The 14,967-nt window shown below is 38.6% G+C and overlaps 1 long non-coding RNA gene across 1 annotated transcript in view; it reads left to right on the forward strand.

The window, feature by feature from the left end:
* The first annotated feature begins 1,817 nt into the window (after nucleotides 1-1,817).
* The window catches only part of LOC309659383, a 51,223-nt gene continuing 38,073 nt past the window's right edge, over nucleotides 1,818-14,967 (forward strand). Inside the window, exon 1 of the long non-coding RNA XR_014262765.1 lies at nucleotides 1,818-9,762. This is a non-coding gene — a long non-coding RNA (uncharacterized lncRNA). The remainder of the gene's footprint in view (nucleotides 9,763-14,967) is intronic.

Here is a 14,967-nt window from a genome sequence, read left to right on the forward strand (position 1 = left end):
CGCTCAGAGGTCCCTGTACATGCTAGAGATCAGGTTCTTGAGTTTGTGAGATCCCAGGAGGGAGAAAACTTGTTTTATGTATCATTGCATCATTAGGATCTATTACAGTGATCATATTACATACTCAATACATAGGGTGACCAAATAATTTATCTACCAAACTGGGTTGTTTTTGGTGGTAAAAGATGGTACCATTTATAACTATGCTGGGACCAAAAGCATAAACCAGGACCATTCTGGGCAACCTGGGAGCTACAGTTTTCCTAGCAATGAATCTTGGGTAAGTAGCTGGGTGGATGAATAAGGCGGCTTCTTTTTAAGTGGAAATAATAAACGAACATCACCAACTGGTATATCAAACAGAAAGAAAGGCCTTCTCAGATAGAAGGGGGCTACTGCCAATAGAGGGTTAGGGTATGGCTCGGTCCTCCAGGTAGCCCTCATGAGCTGTGCTGGGTGACGTGAGGACTTCCAGCGCCTCTGCAAAAAGCAGAAGTGGAGATGAACTCAGATTGGAGAGGGCATTAGGGAGCAGGAAGCACAGCGACTCTCCCTAAGCACAGCATCCAGAAGTGGCCCCTTCACACTGATTTTAAAGAAACGTGCTGCTTGTTAAATAGTAATGTATGTTTAAAGAGATACAATCAGAAACAGTGTGAAAGTGAAACCATCAAGACCTGAGGAAGTAGTTCTGTGCTTGCCCTTCCCTACCCACACAGCGTGCAGGCCCCAGCCCTAGACCCTACGCTCTCACTCCTGTCGGAAAGTTGAACCTGGCCATGCCCCTGCTCCCCTGGCTGCAGCTGTCTTCTTTCCCCATTTCAGAGCAGAAGAGCCACAGACTGGAGAGTAGGAAAAGATCAAGTAGCCCTGTAAGACTGTTGAGGTGTGTTTGGTCATGCATTTCAGAAGGAGATCTGTGTGCTCTTGGGCAGGCCAGTTAACCTCTCTGATTGAAATTTCTCCCTGTAAAGCTGGGGTTCTAACAGTTGTGTGGTATTCAGGGTAGGCCCGAGGATGCAAATGAGATACGAGTGGCTTCTTCTCCTTCCTCCGGGCTTTTTGCCATTAGCCCTGCTGCTCAGAAGACTGACAGGGTCAGTTAAGTCTAATCCTGAGAGGCTGATAAACAAGGACCAAGAAGTTTACTTGTTGGAAGAGGGAGAAGGCCATGCAAGTGTAAACTCCTGGGGGAACAGTTCTTTTTTTTTAACTCTTTATTTTACATTGGAATATAGGTGCTTAGCAGGGTTGTGTTAATTTCAGGTGTACAGCAAAGTGATTCAGTTATACATATACATGTATCTGGTTTTTTTTCTAATTCTTTTCCCATTTAGGTTGTTACAGAATATTGAGCAGAGTTCCCTGTGCTATACAGTAGGTCCTTGTTGGTTATCCATTTTAAATATAGCAGCTTGTACATGTCAATCCCAAACTCCTTGACTATCCCTCCCCACTCCCACTCCCACCCCATAACCATAAGTTTGTTCTCTAAGTCTGTGAGTCTGTTTCTGTTTTGTAATTAAGTTCATTGCATCTTTTTTTTTAGATTCTGCATATAAGCGATATTATACATATTTGTCTTTCTCTGCCTGACTTACTTCACTCAGTATGACAATCTCTAGGTCCATCCATGTTGCTGTAAATGGCATTATTTCATTCTTTTTAATGGCTGAGTAATATTCCATTATATATATATATATATTTATGTATATATATACACACATATATACCACATCTTCTTTATCCATTCATTTGTCACTGGACATTTAGGTTGCTTCCATGTCTTGGCTATTGTGAACAGGGCTGCAATGAACATTGAGGAGCATGTATCCTTTCAGGTCATGTTTTTCTCCAGATGTATGCCCAGGAGTGGGATTGCAGGATCATATGGTAGCTCTGTTTTTAGCTTTTTAAGGAACCTCCATACTGTTGGAGGAACAGTTTTCTATCCTCCTCCCCATACTTGTAGAATATACACTTCCTAGCTTTGTTCTTTGTCCCTTTGTTTTCAAGGAACCTGTGACGCTTTATTGCATTTAAAATTTATTATGGGTTGGACTCCCTCACAAGGTTGTCTCCTTGTCAGAGGCCCATCCTGGTGTCTTTGGTTCCCAGTGCTATGAGTTCTTAGCACGTAGTAAGTAAGCAGTACATGTTTGTATGAAGGGATGAAAAGAAAGAGAGAGAGACAAAGGGACTGGCAGGAGCCCCATGCTGTGGCATTGGTGCTGGAAGGAAGTGGGCATGTGTGGATGCCTAGAGGGCTTCCTGGAGGAGGTGTGCCTAATTGGCAGGCCCTGGCCCTGGAGGGCAGGCCTAAAAGGTCGATCAGGCAAAGCAAATGGTTCTGGAGAGGGTGAGGGGTTTCCATAATGTATCCCATATGACAGTTCAGCCTACACCAGGTCCCAGATACCACAACTGGGCAGTGTCCCAGGCAAAGCTGGTGGAGAATCTAAGGCCAGGAAGTCTGTTTTTAAGCAGGCGATAAGCATATATATATGGGAAAGGAGGTCTGGGGCTAGCCTGGTTTCTCAATAAGTTAGTCCCTGCCCCTTTTCTGTTCTGTCATGGGAAGGCAGAACCAAGCCTCAGACAGCTGCCAGACAGGCTGTGAGACGCTTGAGGGCAGAGACCTCTGGTGCTGATCTCAGCATTAAGCTGGCACTGAGTATAAAGCTGGCACTGTTTATAATGTTTTTCACATTCACCAAGGCTCTTGCTATGTTTCAGTGGGTTTTGCAAACTTTCTTCTTTCTCCAGGAAAGAACACTTGGTCATCTGTGGGGAACTACCCTGTCCCAATTTTTTCTTGTCTTCACAGACATTCACAGATAGAATTTTAACTAAAAAATAATATTTTACCTTAAAAAGTAACCAAATTATAAGTCCTGTTTGACTTTCAAACTCACAAAGCTATGGAAATGAAAATACAGAGTCCACCATAGAAAGAGCCCCACCCACAATGTATTCTGCCTAGTGGACTACATCCATTGTTGTCTGAAAGAGGAAATTCCACTGCAAATGCCAGTAAGGAAATAGGCTTCCTCTTTGCATTCAAGAGTCTAGATAAACAATCTTTGCCGGTCTGTAAAACGGCAGCCTTTGGCTGTAGGATATTTTCTCCACAGAGAATAGAATACATTTTGAAGGGCTGTTGTATCCAGACACCTTGTTGACTTGTGCCTCAAAGGCTTTTAGGTCACTTCTACTGAACAGAGGAAAATAGGGCTGTGTAATTGGCCAGGAAATAAAGGCGCATGATCTGTTTGCACCTCCATTATCTAACTAATGGAGGTCACTATGTCCGATTGGGACCAAGGTTAATCATTCTGTCAGATGTACCTGTGGAGACTCAGGCTGAGTTATTTTGCTTGCCCCTTGACTGAAATGGATCACGGTCTCATTTCCTTTGGGTTATGGAAGCCAATTTATTATGTCCTAATAGGTTTCTTTTCTTTCCTTTTTCCTGGACACCACTCTGATGTTTCCTGCCAGGTAGCTCTACAGCTCTGCACAGGGATCTGTTTCTCTTCTTGACCTGGATCACTTCGCAAAAAATGAGGCAGAGAACTTCCATGGGGGGATGGGAAGAGGGATATCTGGAATCTGATGACTATACATTGAAAATGTCTTTTGTTTTCCAAAGTGAATTTAATTTAGGATGCCTGAGGAGAATTTATTCGTAGGATAGTAACAATTCTAAGATTATTTTAAAATCCAGCAACTCTAGGCTTTGTCTCTCAAGGAAGACTTCTGGTGTGTGAAAAGCCAGGTTGATCGCACTTGAATCATATCCAGTATCTGAATCACTGGTAGTCAGTCTGTGTTTTGTTATTGCAGGGTTTTATAGCTGGTGAAGAAGTTGGCATAGAGGTTGATCTCAGAAGTGAAGAAACAGCTTATTTTGTGCCTCACTATTGGTCTAGCCAGGTCACTCTCTGGGTTAGTAAACTATTGAGCTTTCAATCCCTGGAAGGTCCTCTGGTGTAGTGATAAAGGCCTTGGGCTTCCTAAAAAGGAGGGCCTGGATTTGATTCAGGGCACTGTGGTTACTTCCTCTGGGACTTCTTTAGGCTGTGGTTTTCTCATCTGTAAAGTGGGAATAGCACTAACATTTATGTCATATGATTTGTGTGGAGGTTAAATAAGACAAAGCATGTAACTGAGTTAACACAATGCCTGCACTTACAAGGACTGGCTGCTTTTAGCAGGGCTGACTTAGCTACCAATCACAGCAGGCACAGTGCCTAAGGACCACAAAACTTTTAGGGGCCCAGGAAAATGTTTTAACTTTAATTTCTTTTAGAATCAGAAGGAAAAATATAAATGTAATAATAATGAATCCAACCTGGCTTATAATTGTCTTTTTACCAATGTAGTCATAAACCATAATATTTTTTTAATAGAATAAGGAGCCTGGGAAAGCAAAAGTACCTGGGGCCCAGGAAAGTCATAATGCAAGTCAGGTGGTTAGCAGTCATATTTGTGATAGTAGCAGGAGGCTCCACAGTAAAGTAGAGGTAAAACAAAATGGCAAGGTTGTGTCTGAGTCTTTTCCAGACCGAGGTGTATTGGGTTGGCCAAAAAAGTTCCTTCTGTTTTCAAGTAAAAATAAAAGACACATTTTTCATTTTCACCAAGAACTTTATTGAACAATGTATTTACTGTTTTGTTCCACTACCTTCTGCCTTTTTTCAGGCAACTTCATAATTCCATCTTCCCAAAACTTTTTATCTTTTTGAGCAAAGAACTTTTCCAGGTGCCTTTTACAGTCTTCCAGGGAACTGAAACTTTTTCCATTAAGAGAATTTTGTAAAGACCGAAATAAATGGAAACCCGAAGGTGCAATGTCTGGTGAATACAGTGGATGAATCAGAACTTCCCAGCCAAGCTGTGACAGTTTTTGCCTGGTCATCAAAGAAACATGTGGTCTTGCATTATCCTGATGGAAGAGTCTGCATTTTCTGTTGATTAATTCTGGACGCTTTTCGTCGAGTGCTGCTTTCAGTTGGTCTAATTGGGAGCAGTACTTCTTGGAATTCATTGTTTGGTTTTCCAGAGAAAGCTCATAATAGAGGACTCCCTTCCAATCCCACCGTATTCACAACATCACCTTCTTTGGATGAAGACCAGCGTTTGGTGTGGTTGTTGGTGGTCCATTTCACTTGCCCCACGATCTCTTCTGTGCCACATTATTGTACAGTATCGACTTCTCATCACCCGTCACAATTTGTTTTAAAAACGCAACATTTTCATTACGTTTAAGTAGAGAATCGCATGTAGAAATATGGTCAAGAAGGTTTTTTGCGCTTAACTTATGTGGAACACAAACATCAAAGCGATTCACATAACCAAGCTGGTGCAAATGATTTTCAATGCTTGATTTGGATGTTTTGAGTATGTCAGCTATTTCCCACTTCCTCTCAATTAATGTCTCAATTTGATCGCTATGAACTTCAACTGGTCTACCTGACCGTGGAGCATCGATTTCCAGTGAGAAATCTCCAGCATGAAACTTCGCAAACCACTTTTGACACATCTGATTGGTCACAGCACCTTCTCCATATACTGCACAAATCTTTTTTTGTGTTTCAGTTGCGTTTTTATCTTTCCTGAAATAATAAAGCATAATATGCCCAAAATGCTGCTTTTTTCCTTCCATCTTCAATATTAAAATGGCTATACAAAAATTCACCAATTTTGATAAGTTTTTAAAAATTGCATGCTGATATGACAGTTGTCACAATACAATCTAACAAAATTGGTTCAAATGAAGTTAAAGACAGCTAAGCGCTACTAGAGCTAGCTTATGGGGAAAAACCGAATGAACTTTGTGGCCAAACCAATAGTTAATCTCTCAATGAAAGAAATTGGAGTAAATTTCCGTAATAGCTAAGAGTGATTTTTATTACTTTTCCGTCATCTTCTTTTAATAATAGATGAATGAGTTCCTTTAAAAAGAAGTATGTTGATTTCCAATACCACTGGAATATGATGAACATATCACCCATGCCCATAATACAGTGATTGTAAAATCAAAAAGTTTCTAGGTATAGTAGTAAAATAGCTCTAAAGACAGGAAAAATCCATTTCTTCTGGCAATATCAAGACTATGCCATTACTGAAGAATGCAGTGTCTGGAAAGACAGTATGTGGCTGAACCACACTGACTCTGTTACTGGCCCTCTTGGATCATGTGGACCCCAGCTGGGTCCTTCCCTTGCCTGGAGTAGCTCATGCCAGTTAAACGAGACCAGCTTCAACAAAGCGGAGCGGAAAATGTATTCATTGATCAAGGATGGAGAAGGGAGAGCTTGTGCTCTAAAGACAGCTTAGACATCTTCTCCCCGAAGGGAGGGAAGTGGGGGACTTCTAAGGGTTGAGAGGCACATGCATCATCCGAAACTGAGGAAAAGGGCAGAGGTTTCCATAAACAGCTGGGGGCATCTCAGTCCCTCAGGCTCCCTTGCACCCAGCACTCATTGTGCCTAGAAAAGTACAAGTCCCCGCTTTGGTCAGAGATCTTAACATGATAATGAAGCAAGGGCCCCTTGAGGAGACTTGCAGGTTTCCTCTGCATAGGAACTGCTCTTTCAGTTAGGTTGGAACCATTCAGGGCAGTTGACTCTTGAGTTTCCTTTGAGGTGTAACTGATAAACATCTTTGACACACATCAGGTGTTTTGGAACAAGACTAGAAATAGGTTAAAACAGAGACCTTTCAGCTCCCTGGGATATGTATGGGTGACAACCCCATTTTGTTAGCTCCACATTAGGCCCAAAGTCCTACCCCCTCCCTCTTTGCATGACAGCTTTAGCCTAGTCACAAGGAATGCGCCCACAGGGAAGTTGCCTATCAACTTTTACCTTTGCTTTCATCTGATATGAAAACTGGAAAAATACCTATAGCTGACGCAGATGATTAATGGTTATGAGACAGCCCAGGGTGGGAGGAAAAACCCCCATTTCGTGTTGGTGCTTCTGACTCTCACTGGTAGTTAGATTCTATCTTTAGCTTTGGCCCCTTTGAATCCCCCCGTATCCCTTTCAGAGGCATGGAGTGCAGTTTTGAATGCTTCTGGACCATCTTCTACCTGATCCTGCCTGTATGTAAGTTACCCACAATAAACTTCATAATTGCACTTTATGTAGTTGCCCGCTTCATTTTTCAGTCTCAAAGTCCCTTTTCAGTTCAGAGGAGATTATTCAATATTCTCGCCTTCATACAGACAGAAATGGTCAATTTACCCTACATGTTTAGTGGAAGAAAATCATGTTCTGTACAAACTGTATCAAGGAGTAAAACATACCAAGGTATTACTATATTTTGTTTCACTTATGAATGCATAAATGCTAATTTCTTTTAAAAACAACATAAAAGGTCTATATTTTATCCACATTATTTTTAGAATTGATCAATCCACTTTAATAAATTTCTATTTTAATTAAAATTGAATGTCATATATAGAAAGAAAAATACTGTATGATCTCACATATATGTGGAATCTTAAAAAAAAAAAAGCTCATAGAGAATTGAGATCAGATTTGTGGTTACCAGAGGAGGAGGGTGTGGGGAGGGGGAATTGGGAGAAGGTAGTTAAAAAGTATAAACTTCCAGTTATAGGATAAATAAGTACTAGGGAAGAAATGTGCAACATGATGACTACAGCTAACACTGCTGTATGATAAATAGGAAAATTGTCAAGAGAGTAAATTCTAAGAGTTCTCATCACAAGGAGAAAATTTTTTTCCTTTTTTCTTTTTCCCTTTCTTTTCTTTTCTTTGTATCTATATGACAAGATGTATGTTAGCAGAACCTATTACGGTAATCATTTTACAGTATATGTAAGTCAAACCATCATGCTGTATGCCTTAAATTTATACAGTGAAGTATGTCAATTATTTCTTAATAAAGCTGAAAAAAATTGGATGTCATAAAACTACGTTTTATGAAACAAAAATAATCCCTGCTAAACAAGAAGTGGGACACACGTTTGTTTTTGTTGGAAAGTGTATTTATAACTGAGCTAATCAGCTTGTTTCTCCATTCTTCAAAGACAAGGGTTATTGGTGGTGTTAAGGTCCTTTCCAAACTTATTGAATGTAATCTTATATGTTGACCAAATAAGAAACGAAGGAGGATAAAGGAAAGGAATGAACCAAGACCATGTCAGCTTTGCCCTCAGCAATGAGAGAGAGAGAGCAACATTGCGGAAGGATGTTAGGAAAAAAGAGCAACTTGGTATTAATAATTTTTCTCATTTGCATTTCTCCACAAAATACCTTTAGTTTATGATTCCATTTAATATAATGTTTTAACTTCAAAATCATTTCTATTAAAAAAGTGTTTGTCAATTTGGATTTGATCAGTAGTTTTAAATAATTGGATGGATTCCCAGTCTTAGTTGTTTTCCCAGAAATGTTGTCTTTTCTCCCATTGTGCAGATAGTTTGTAGAAAGATGTAGGAGACTATTTCTCATATAAGTAAGTCTTCTGGGTATTAAGCATTTTTCTATAAATTACCTTGTCTAGTAACTTGGACACTCCCTGTGTACTCTCATTGCTCCCAGAGAAAAGAACTATCTTGACTTTTGTGAGCCTTAGTTTCTTGCTTTAAAAAATATATAGTTTTACTGCCTGAATTCTATGTACATGGGATCATATAGTAAATGTTCTTTTGTGACTTGCTTCTTTCACTCAATCTTATTATGTTTAAGATTCATTCATGGTGATATATGAAGCTGCAGTTTGTTAAAATTCTCATTGCTTTTAAATATTCCATTATATAAATATTCCACAATTTATCCACTTAACTGTTAAAAGGCTTTTGGGTGGTTTCTTACTTTTTTGATAGTGCTGCCACGAACATTCTTATACATGTGCCCTAATGCACACACCCACTTACCTGGATTGTAGGTTATGTTCATGTCACTTTGATAGGGAAAGTTTCCAAATGTTAGTACCAATTGGTAATTCTATCTGCAGTAAAAGAGTTCCTGCCAAACTGCATGTTCACCAACACTTGGTATTGTAGAAGATTTTATCAGTCTGTTTGGTGTATAATGGGAAGCTATTATGGCAAATTTGCATTTCCTTATAATAACACTTAGGATCTCTTGATATGTTATTGTTCATTTAGCGATCCATCTTCTATGCAGTAACTGTTCAAATTTTTTTAACATTCTTTTTCTATTGGATTATTTTACTCTTAACAGTTCATGAAAACTCTTCATGTATTCAGGATTCATGTCTTTTGTTGTTTGTATATGTTGCAGATATCTTCTGGTATTTTTTGTGGATTTTCTTTGCACTCTCTAAATGATGTATTTTGATAAGCAGATAGTCAATTTTTATATAGTAAAATTTATTAATCTATTCCATTATGGCTTGTGCTTTATGTCTTGTTTAAGAAATCCTTTCCTACTCCAAGTTATGAATATGGTATAAAACTCCATTTAGGGGGCTTCCTTGGTGGCGCAGTGGTTGAGAATCTGCCTGCCAATGCAGGGGACGCAGGTTCGAGCCCTGGTCCGGGAAGATCCCACATGACGCAGAGCTACTAGGCCTGTGAGCCACAACCACTGAGCCTGCGCGTCTGGAGCCTGTGCTCCTCAACAAGAGAGGCCACGACAGTGAGAGGCCCACGCACAGCGATGAAGAGTGGCCCCCGCTTGCCGCAACTAGAGAAAGCCCTCGCACAGAAACGAAGACCCAACACAGCCAAAATTTAAAAAAAAAAAAAAAAAGCCATTAAAGGTAATTAAAAAAAAAAACAACTCCATTTATTTAGGTCTTAACACTTATGCTTTCAATCACCTGGAATTGATTTTTTTTTTTCTTTATTTTGGTATGGAGTGTGGTAGTATATCCCGGTCCCTTCCATACGGATAGCCAACTGTCCCACAATCTTTTATTGATAAATCCACCCTTTTCCTGTCCATCTTAAATACTAACTCTGTCACATATTGAGCATCTATACATGCATAGGTCTTTTGAGTTCCCAGTTTTGTTCATTGATCTATTTGCCTATTGCGATGGGAATGCTACACTGTCTTCTATAAGAAGCCCTCTCACCTTCTTCAACAGAGTCTTGGATATTCTTGTCTTTTCTTTGGTTTTCTTAACTTCAAAATTAGGAGTTGGTACTAGATCATCCCTATGGTTCTCTCTAGATCTAAAAGATTTATTATATTCTATATCACAGTACGGTGTATAATAACATGGTTGCTTTTCTTCGTGATACCACTGGATTTAGCAATTATTTTGCCAAACTATACTAATTTTTAAAAATAATTTTACATGGTTCTGAGGGTTATTAAATTAATACCTGTCCTTTTTTTGAGGATTTTAATGCTCTTAGCCTCTACCACCATTTTAGAATAATGGCACTGTTGAGATACAAGTATTTATAGAGTATTACATGCGCCCAGCAGTTGCCTGGGGCTTAAAGGAAACGTAAAGAAGCATGTATTACTGTCTCCGATGGAAATAGCACATACTTTAGCTGGGGAGACATGGCAATGACCTAGTACTATATTTGACTATATCTGGATTTGGTCAGCAAATTTTCAGGACATCAGGTTTTTGTGTTTTTGTCCTTTATAAAAAATGAAGGCCCTTTTTTAGGTTCTAATATTTGATGAATTGCCATACAACACCTCTCTCTATACCCTGCCCATAAGAAGGCTGTCAAAACACAGATAACCTCCTGAAACTTATAAATATAATATTATATATCAACTATGCCTCAATTTTTAAAAAAGCATGCCAACCTACACATAATAGGGATTCCAGAAGGAGAAGATAAAAGGGGATCAAAAATGTATTTGAAGAAATTATGGCTGAAAAATTCCCAAACCTAAAGAAGGAAACAGATACCCAGGTACAGGAAGCACAGAGGGTCCCAAACAAGATAAACCCAAACAGACCTACACCAAGATATATTATAATTAAAATGTCAAAGGTTAAAGATATAAAGAGGATGCTAAAGGCAGCAAGAGGAAAACAGTTAATTACAAGGGAACTCCCATAAGGCTATCAGCTGATTTCTCTACAGAAACACTGAAGGCCAGAAGGGAGTGGCAATATATAGTCAAAGTACTGAAAGGGAAAAACATGCAACCTAGGACACTTTACCCAGCAAGATTATCATTTAGAATAGAAAAAGAGAGAAAGAATTTCTCAGACAAGCAAAAACTAAAAGAATACAGCAATATTAAACCTAAACTAAAAGAAATATTGAAAGATCCCCTCTAAATAGAAAAGAAGCAAGAATCTATAGGAAAGGGCAAATCACAATAGGAAAGGCAAATATACAAAAGGATTGACGATCACTTAAATAAGCCAGTACACAGATTAAAAAACAATTAAATTTTTTTCTGAAAGCAATTATAACTACAATGAACAGCAAAAGGATAAACATGAAGATATAAAATAGGACATCAAAATCACAAAATGTGGTGGAGGAGAGTGAGAAAACGTAGATCTCTGAGAATGTGCTTGAACTTATACGACTATCAGTCTAAAGCAAGTAGATATAGTTATGGGTTCACATACTTGAAAACCAGGGTAACCACAAATCAAAAACATACAATAGATTCACAAAAATCAAAAAGAAAGGAACTCAGGCTTCCCTGGTGATGCAGTGGTTAAGAATCCGTCTGCCAACGCAGGGGACCCGGGTTCGAGCCCTGGTCTGGGAAGATCCCACATGCCGTGGAGCAACTGAGCCCATGCACCACAACTACTGAGCCTGCGCTTTAGAGCCTGTGAGCCACAACTACTGAGCCCGCATGCCACAACTACTAAGCCCGTGCAGCAAAGACTCAATGCAGCCAAAAATTAATTAATTAAATAAATAAATTTAAAAACAAAGAAACTCAAGCATAATACAAAAGAAAACCATCAAACCACAAAAGGAAAAACACAAAGAAGAAAGCAACAAAGAACTATAAAATCAACTGGAAAACAAGGTTTAAAATGGTAATAAGTACATACTTATCAATAATTACTTGAAATGTCAATGGACTAAACGCTCTGATCAAAAGACAGAGTGGCAGATTGGATGCTAAAACAAGAACCTACACTATGCTGCCTACAAGAGACCCTCTTTAGGGTGAAAGACACACATAGATTGAAAGTGAGAGGATGGAAAAATATGTTTCATGCAAATGGAAATGACAAGAAAGCAGGGGTAGCAATACATGTATCAGACAAAATAGACTTTAAAACAAAGGCCATAAAGAAAGATAAAGAAGGATACCATATAATGATAAAGGGGTCAATATAAGAAGAGGATATTATACTCGCTAACATATATGCACCAAATATAGGAGTACCTAATTGCATAAAACAAATACTAACAGACATAAAGTGAGAAATTGACATGAATACAATAATAGTAGGAGGAGACTTTAATATCCCGCTGACATCAATGGACAGAGCTTCCAGACAGAAAATCAATAAGGCAACAGAGATCCTAAATGAAAAATAGAACAGTTGGACTTAATTGATATCTACAGGACACTACATCCAAAAAACTCAGAATACACATTCTTTTCAAGCACACATAGAACATTCTCTAGGATAGACCACATACTAGGACACAAAACAAGCCTCAACAAATTTGAGAGGATAGAAATTATATCAAGCATCTTTTCTGACCACAACAGTGTGAAACTAGAAATCCACCACAGAAAGAAAAATGAAAAAAAAAAAAAATTACATGGAGACTAAACAACATGCTACTAAAAAACCAATGGGTCAATGAGGAAATCAGAAGACACCTCAAGACAAACAACAATGAAAACACAACCATACAAAATCTATGGGATGCAGTAAAAGCAGTCCTAAGAGGGGTGTTCCTAGCCACACAGGCCTTCCTCAAAAAATAAGAAAAATCTTAAATGAACAGCAAAGGAAACCATAAACAAAATGAAAAGAAAATCTACGGAATGAGAGAAAATATTTGCAAATGATGCAAACAACAAGGGCTTAATTTCCAAAATATACAAACAGCTCATACAACTTAAAGTCAAAAAAACCAAACAACCCAATTAAAAAATGGGCAGAAGAGCTAAATAGATATTTCTCCAAAGAAGACATACAGATGGCCAACAGGCACATTAAAAGATGCTCAACATTCCTAATTATTCGATAAATGCAAATCAAAACTACAGTGAGGTGCCACCTCGCACCAGTCAGAATGACCATCATTAAACAGTCTACAAATAACGAATCCTGGAGAGGGTGTGGAGAAAAGGGAACCCTCCTACACTGTTGGTGGGAAAGTAAATTGGTGCAGCCCCTATAGAGAACAATATGGAGGTTCCTTAAAAAACTAAAAAGAGTTACCATATGATCCAGCAATCTCACCCCTGGGCATATATCCAGAAAAGATGAATTTTCTAATTTGAAAAGATACATGCATGCCAATGTTCATTGCACCACTACTCACAATAGCCAAGACATGGAAGCAACCTAAGTGTCCATCAACAGAAGAATGGTTAAAGAAGATGTGGTACATATACACAATGGAATATTACTCAGCCATAAAAAAAGAACGAAATAATGCCATTTTCGGCAACATGGATGGACCTAGAGATTATCATACTAAGTGAAATAAGTCAGAGAGAGAAAGACAAATATTGTGTGATATCACTTATATGTGGAATCTAAAAAATTTTACAAGTGAATATACAAAACAGAAACAGACTCACAAATGTAGAAAACAAACTTGTGGCTACCAAAGGGGAAAGAGGTGGGGAGGGATAAATTAGGAGTATGGGATTAACAGATGCACACCACTATATACAAAATAGATATACGATAAGGATTTACTGTATAGTACAGGGAACTATATTCAATATCTTATAATAATGTATAATGGAAAAGAATCAGAAAAAATATATATGTATTGATATAACTGAATCACTTTGCTGTACACCTGAAACACAATATTGTAAATCAACTATACTTCAACCAAAAAAAGGAAGAGACACGAGAAAGATGATCTTTCTCTGTACTATGTGAGGACACAGCAAGGGGATGTCTGTCTGCAAACCAGGAAGAACACCCTCACCAGACACCAGTCAGCCAGGCCCTTGATCTTGGACTTCCCAGCCTCCAGAACTGTGAGAAATAAATGTTCATTGTTTAAGATTAAAAAAACAAAAGAAAAAAAACCCACCACCACCACCATCAACAACAACCCCCAGATAATCTGCAAAGTGACTGGTTCAGGGAAAAAAACAAAACAAAACAAAACAAAACTTGGAAGAGATACTCTCTTCTTTAAAGAAACATTTAGTTAGGAAGTGGAAAAATAACCCACAACATTTGTGCCAATTAAAAAAAAAAAATCTTTGTGTTCTCTTCTTCTCTCCCTTGAAATCAGAGTCTATATTAAGTTGTTTATCTTGTTTAATGAGAGACTCTGGACTCTTGCCAAAGTGATCCGTTTGCTACTTTGTATGCCATCCAAATGTTAGCTATGATGACAAAGGAACTGCATGAAAACAGTAATGCACAAATGATCTTTGACGTATTTTGAACCTAAGCAAAAAAGGCTGAAAGGGAACCTCTTTCCCAAGTGAATGCTGCAGGGTGAATTTGCCTTGTCCTAAAGAGGCGAGGTAATTTTCCTTAGATTATCCAACTAGATAGAGGTAAAACCATGATTAGAATTCTGATTTCCAGACTCCAGATCGGCTCTTCCTCCACATAGAAATGTATAAATCTGACCCTTATAGCACTTGGGGGAAGGCTTTGTGAGAGAGGAGATGCACTCTCTCCTAAATGATTATTCCAAAGGCAGATAGCATTTTCCTTGGAGTGCAGAGAGGGAAATCATGCCTTGCAGTACACCACGGAAGGAAATATTCATAGTCTGAGTTCAAGGTTAATAAATATTTTTTAGGAGATAGAATTTTTGGCAGTATGTCAAAAAATACATTTGATCTA

This window comes from Balaenoptera physalus (genome assembly GCF_965194825.1).
Source record: "Balaenoptera physalus genome assembly, chromosome: 4".
Taxonomy (NCBI): Eukaryota; Metazoa; Chordata; class Mammalia; order Artiodactyla; family Balaenopteridae; genus Balaenoptera; species Balaenoptera physalus.